General features: G+C 36.5%; 1 protein-coding gene across 1 annotated transcript in view; it reads right to left on the reverse strand.

The window, feature by feature from the left end:
• Nucleotides 1–5604, reverse strand: part of sox5 (SRY-box transcription factor 5) — a 253505-nt gene extending 247901 nt beyond the window's left edge. Inside the window, exon 1 of the mRNA XM_053508513.1 lies at nucleotides 5521–5604. The gene's annotated coding sequence lies outside the window, so the exon portion shown is untranslated. The remainder of the gene's footprint in view (nucleotides 1–5520) is intronic.
• Between the last annotated feature and the right edge of the window lie 396 nt (nucleotides 5605–6000).

Here is a 6000-nt window from a genome sequence, read left to right on the forward strand (position 1 = left end):
CGTTAACGAGACGTCACGGATATCTATGAACGGTGACAGTGACAAAATCAGCATGCAATATTGTTGATGAAAAAAGATGAGGAAAAAAGAGAGAGTTTTACAGCCTCTCTGTGGTAATTAAGGTACCACATGATAACATAATTATGTTGTGATGTATTTTATTTTATAGTTAAACTGATGCCAAAGTTATTAATCTAATAGGTTAGCAAATGATTGTGACCTACTGTATAGAAGCTACAACAGTCCAAGTGTGTAAATTTATTTAAAAAAATAATAATAAGTTTCAAAACACTGTTGATACTGCTGCTATTGTTTTGCAATTAAAAAAATCATGGACGTGTAACAATTAAAATAAAATATAATTAGCTGAAAACATTAGATGAAAAGATACATTTTAAAATGTTAAGATAATTATTTTGTGAAAATCTTTAAAAATGGGTTTTGGCTAGACTAGATAATAATCTTATTGCTAAAATGTTACAATTTCATTGACTTAAACTAGATGAAAATACTTAAAGATTTCTTTGATTAAAACTAGTCTAAAATGTCCAGACTTTTAGTTGACTGAAACTTGACGTAAACAAAAATAAGATAAGATGGACTTATTATAATAAAAACTATGAGGGACATTTACATTAAAGCCAAATGACAGATTTCAGAGCAATGATCCTGAGGAATGTGTAAAGACATTGAGATGCTATAGGCTGAGTAATTAACTTTTGTTACCTCTACTAGAACTTCAGACAGGCGGGAAGAAACATTCTGGTTATGTTATAGTTGCTAGATGATCATTTAGTTACATAATATATAGAATTAAAAGACATACTGGTCTACTGATGGTGTCAAAGTCAACACTGATCTTCTGATCAGCAGGGGCAAATATTTTACCTTCATGACACTTAAACTTTATAGTGGACTCTGGAATTGTCTATTTTTACAGAAACAATCTAAACATTTTGATTCATACACACATTTCAAAAACATTTTTATTATTTTTTAATCTGCTTTGCGCCATGGATCATTACAATCACTATACAAATAAAATAAAATTTAATATTTTAAAGATTTATTTAAAATTTATATTTTTTTCCAACACTTTGACCTTTCCTCCTACTCACTTATTCTATATATTTAACTGGAATGAATAGTTGGTTTCCATTCCAAGCCAGGACAAGACAAATGGTACCAAGAGGAAGTGGCAGTGTGGTATCAATCAAGAACCTGGGATGCATTTTGGACCAAGAAGAGCTATGAAGATGTAGTAATAAGTTAAGGAGAGAAAGAAGGAAAAGGGTGGATGAGATGAACTTACTTATTTCCTATACACTTATGATAACATAACAAGCTAGAACTGTACATCTAGTACTTCACATGTAGAAAGATATTTTTACAAACAGGGTTTTTACTCGTTCATTTATTTAACGCTTTGTCCATGTGAAAATACAAAAGTACCCTCTCAGCAGCATTGCCAAACCAAGAGATGGAGATATAATCCTAATCATAAAGCCATGTTGGCCAATCAAACTGTTCAATGAAGTACTTTGCACTCTGACTCTGTATCAAACTCTTACAGGCCAAAACACAGTTAAATGTCTCAGCAAAACCAGATGAGAAAAACCAGCTTGTTAAAGTTGAGCAATGTGTATAGGATATAAAAGACTGGATGCTAATTAACTTTCTTCTGCTTAATCCTGATAAGACAGAAGTTCTAGTCATAGGACCGCATGCAGCTAGAAGTAAGATTTTAGATCACACCGTAACTTTAGATGGACTTTCTGTTTTTCATTTGAAGCTCATTTAGATAATATTACCAGGATAGCATTCTTTCACCTCAGAAATATTGCCAAGATAAGAAATATAACATCACTAAACGATGCAGAAAAAAATAGTTCATGCTTTTATCACCTTTAGGTTGGACTATTGTAATGCCTTATAATGCCTTACTGTCTGGTTGTTCAACTAGGTGCTTAAACAAGCTTCAGCTAGTCCAGAATGCAGCAGTGAGAGTCCTCACTAGAACCAGGAGATACGAGCACATCACTCCTATCTTATCTACACTTTATTGGCTCCACCGCAATATCTGAGCGAACTGCTAGTGTCTTACGATCCGCCACGCCTACTTCGATCAAAGGATGCAGGCTGCTTATCAGTACCGCGTATTATTAAATCTACAGCAGGGGCAGAGCTTTTTCTTACAAAGCCCCAATGTTATGGAATAGTCTTTCAAATAGTGTTCGGGACTCAGACACAGTCTCAGTGTTTAAGTCCAGGCTAAAAACCTATTTATTTAGCCAAGCATTTTTATAAATAGATTTTCCATAGGTAAAGGAGCAGATCTGGGGGACTCATGGACGTAGAGTATTATGGTAAATTGGTATGTTTGGATGCTGTCTTCCTCACTCTCATTGATCACTCAGGTTTGCTGACCGCTTCTGGTTGGAGATCTCCAACCATCATTCTCACATCACATCATCTGGTTGATGGTGTGTCTCTTTGGGATGCGTCTGGTGTCTGGGGATGGTTTCACTCTACCATGAAGGCGGTTCTGGCCACAGTTGTTTCTCTGAGAACTTGACTTGGCTGCAGTTGTTCGATCAGTCAGGACTGGAATTTCTTACGAGTCTAACTGAGTCTCCAATAACTACCTGGACTCCATATTAACATCAATTAACATCAACTGTTATAGCTGAACTGGCTAACACACCTAACACACAGTATGATGCAGATCATTTACTGCGTTCTGTTTCACCCAGATGAGGATGGGTTCCCTGTTGAGTCTGGTTACAGGTTTCTTCCTATTACCATCTCAGGGAGTTTTTCCTTGCCACTGTCGGCCTCGGCTTGCTCACGAGGGACAAACTGACCATTTTGATTTATAAACATTTACAATCTATACAAACTTAAATAATTCTTTTGATTGTGTAAAGCTGCTTTGCGACAATAACAATTGTTAAAAGCGCTATACAAATAAAAAATAAAAATGCAAAAAAGATTGATCCTATTCCTGAGTGATGGGCGTGTCAGGGTGAGAAGGGAAGTGTATGAAGCGATGCTCCCATCATGCATAGTGTCCACTGTACAAGCCTCTGGAGACAGTGTTATGATCTGGGGTTGATCAGTTACTCAGGTCTACTGTCTCTGTACTGAATGGCCAGGTTATCACTTCTATGGAGTTTTTCTTCCCCGATGGCACGGGACATATTCCAGCACTCATGGAAGAGGAATCATTTTCACACATGAACTGGACATCACAGTGTGTGTGTAATCAAATCTAAAGGTGACTGAATGACAAGTTCGGGGGTGCAACTTTTTTATTGGCCAGGCAGTATGTGTGGTCGAGGGTTTTTTTTTTTTTTTTTTATTAAATTATGGCCTGGAGCTCAACAAAACAAATTGAACAAAATATATATTAATTAATAATATGCTACATAACATATTAAACAGAATTACATGCTGTACATTTACAGACTTACAGACTATTAAATATCCGAGCGTACTGTATGAAAACACACTCTGTATCTGTTGGTACAGGAAAATAATCAACGGTGGCATGGGGGCATGAGGCGGGGTCAGTGCCAGCACCCTGAGGGTGATTGTTTGTCTACGACAGCAGGGTTTATTCATCTTACATGAACGATTCTAATTAAAACCTTAACACAGACACTAAAGAGATTCCTTTAATAAATGTCTTTAAAAAAAAAAAACCTCACCATGTTGATAATCTAAAGTTATTTATTAAAACAAACGCCTGTAAGCTGTTCCTAAAGACACGATAACACATTAATAAGAGGATAATCCTGTGATTAGTTAATGCAGTGCTGTAAGAGCTGCTGTTCGAGAACTTATAACTGAGTCGGGACAGGATTAGAGAAGAAATAATAAAAGCTTAAACTCTGTATGAAGCGTTAGTAAAGTCTACAGGATTCAGTGTAGAGACAGAACATGCTGATAAAGAGCGAGTGAAGTGAAGTCAGTAACACACACACACACACACACACACACACACACACACAGTCCAAGTATTTCTCCTGCCCTCCTCTCGGAAACCAATCCCTGATTCGAGCCAGAGATAAACACCACACTGGCAGCGCTGGCTAAATTACTCCTGCTGAGAAATATCTTCAAACAAAACACTTCTCGAGGGGAGTTTAAAAAACGGAAAAGAAACGAACGACACAGAGGAATAAATACCCAATCCTGTTTGTTTGATTTGGTGGAGTGCATTCGGTGACAAAGAACATACGGGAATCTGACTCTGTCTCGTGAAATATTTAGATAAATATCATAATGACTGAAAATCTCTCTCTCACACACACACACACACACACACACACACACACACACACACACACACACACACACAGACAGTCCATGAGGAATAGGCGCCCAGTGAGTTAAAAGTTGATATGCGAGATGAACAGAAATAACACAACAGAAACAAAAAGGAAAAAAATATAATATTAAAATCGTTATGTTTAAAAAATTTTAATTTTAAATTTATAAAAACAATGAAAAGATGCAAGACAGACAAATGTCCTGTAAACACTAATCTACTCAATAAAGATCCATATTGCTAAAAATCTAAACTTCAGTGCACATAACGCAAAATAAATAAATAAAAATGTTTAAAGCAATCTGTAACTAATGCTGCAATACAGTATGTTGGTATATAAATTATATTAAAATCACAAAATTAACTTGTTTTTTCTTTTAGATATTCAGAAGACTAGTTTAGACCTTCAGATTAGACCTTTAGATTTATAAATGATCATTATTTTAAATAAATTCCATAATAAATCTTTAATATTGTTTTATTGTGGTTTATTAAATAAGACGTGATCTGACATTCCTGTACTGTACATGCTTAATTATAAAATGATTTAAATATGAAAATTAATAAATCTATACAGTAGAGTGATTAAAGTTTCAGACCTAAATGAATGTCTTGTTTAATTTATATTTGAAAAAGAAATGCATAAAATGTGCTAAACCTTATAAATAAGAAAACATGAATAATTTACCGTAATATACTGTAGTCTTAAAAAATAATACTAAAAGTTTACATTTATTAAAAAATAAACTTTCTGTCTGAAATGTTTGCAATTACATGATTGATGCTGAAAAACTCATAACATACTTATAATATAAAATAAATTTAAATTTACAACATAATGTGTGTGGACAATATTGTGTAAAAAAAATACCATAAATAAAAATTTTTAAATGTCATGATTAGAAGTTTAAAAATGATAAAAAAAAAAAAAAATGTTATGAATACATTTTTTAAAAGCATAAAAATTATGCCAAATATTTCTTTGGAAAAAACCTCTAATAATTAATCATACAGAGAGAGAGACAGAGAGAGAGAGAGAGAGTCCATAAGCGCATGATCTAGTGAACGCGTAAGAGCTCCGCGCAAGCACGCACACACACACACACACGCGCACACACACACACGCGTGGTTTGACTCTGTACGTGTGCGCCAAGTTGGAGCTCCGTGTGTGAGTGCAGTGACTTACCGATCCGCCGCTCTGTGTGTCCGCAGGAGGAGGAGAGAGTGGATGTGGATGTGGATGTGGATGGGGTTTGTTGTCAGAGCGCGCTTTCATCAGGGATGTGAGGTGAAAATCTCCGGACTGGTCATCAAGCTGCTTCACACACACACACACACACACACACACACACGAAAGCAAATTACACAAGGCGAAGGAGAGCACTCCAGAGACAGGAGGAGGAGGAGGAGGAGGAGGAGGAGGAGGAGTGGGTTCGACACTGGTGTGGAGGGAGCGTGTGTACTGACGCGCAGGAGTCCCGCTTACCTGAGACCGCGTCTTATAGAGGACAGCTCAGGACAGAGCGCTCAGCATGGACAGCTCAGGACATCACCGGAGACATCTGCTGCACGAGCCGGAATGTCTCCTCCTCCATGTGGGGTGCAGGGGGGTTTGTCTGTCTGTTTCCCTGTCTGTATCTCCGTCTCTGTCCTGTCTGTCTCTCTG

Source organism: Clarias gariepinus, chromosome 12, assembly GCF_024256425.1.
Source record: "Clarias gariepinus isolate MV-2021 ecotype Netherlands chromosome 12, CGAR_prim_01v2, whole genome shotgun sequence".
Taxonomy (NCBI): Eukaryota; Metazoa; Chordata; class Actinopteri; order Siluriformes; family Clariidae; genus Clarias; species Clarias gariepinus.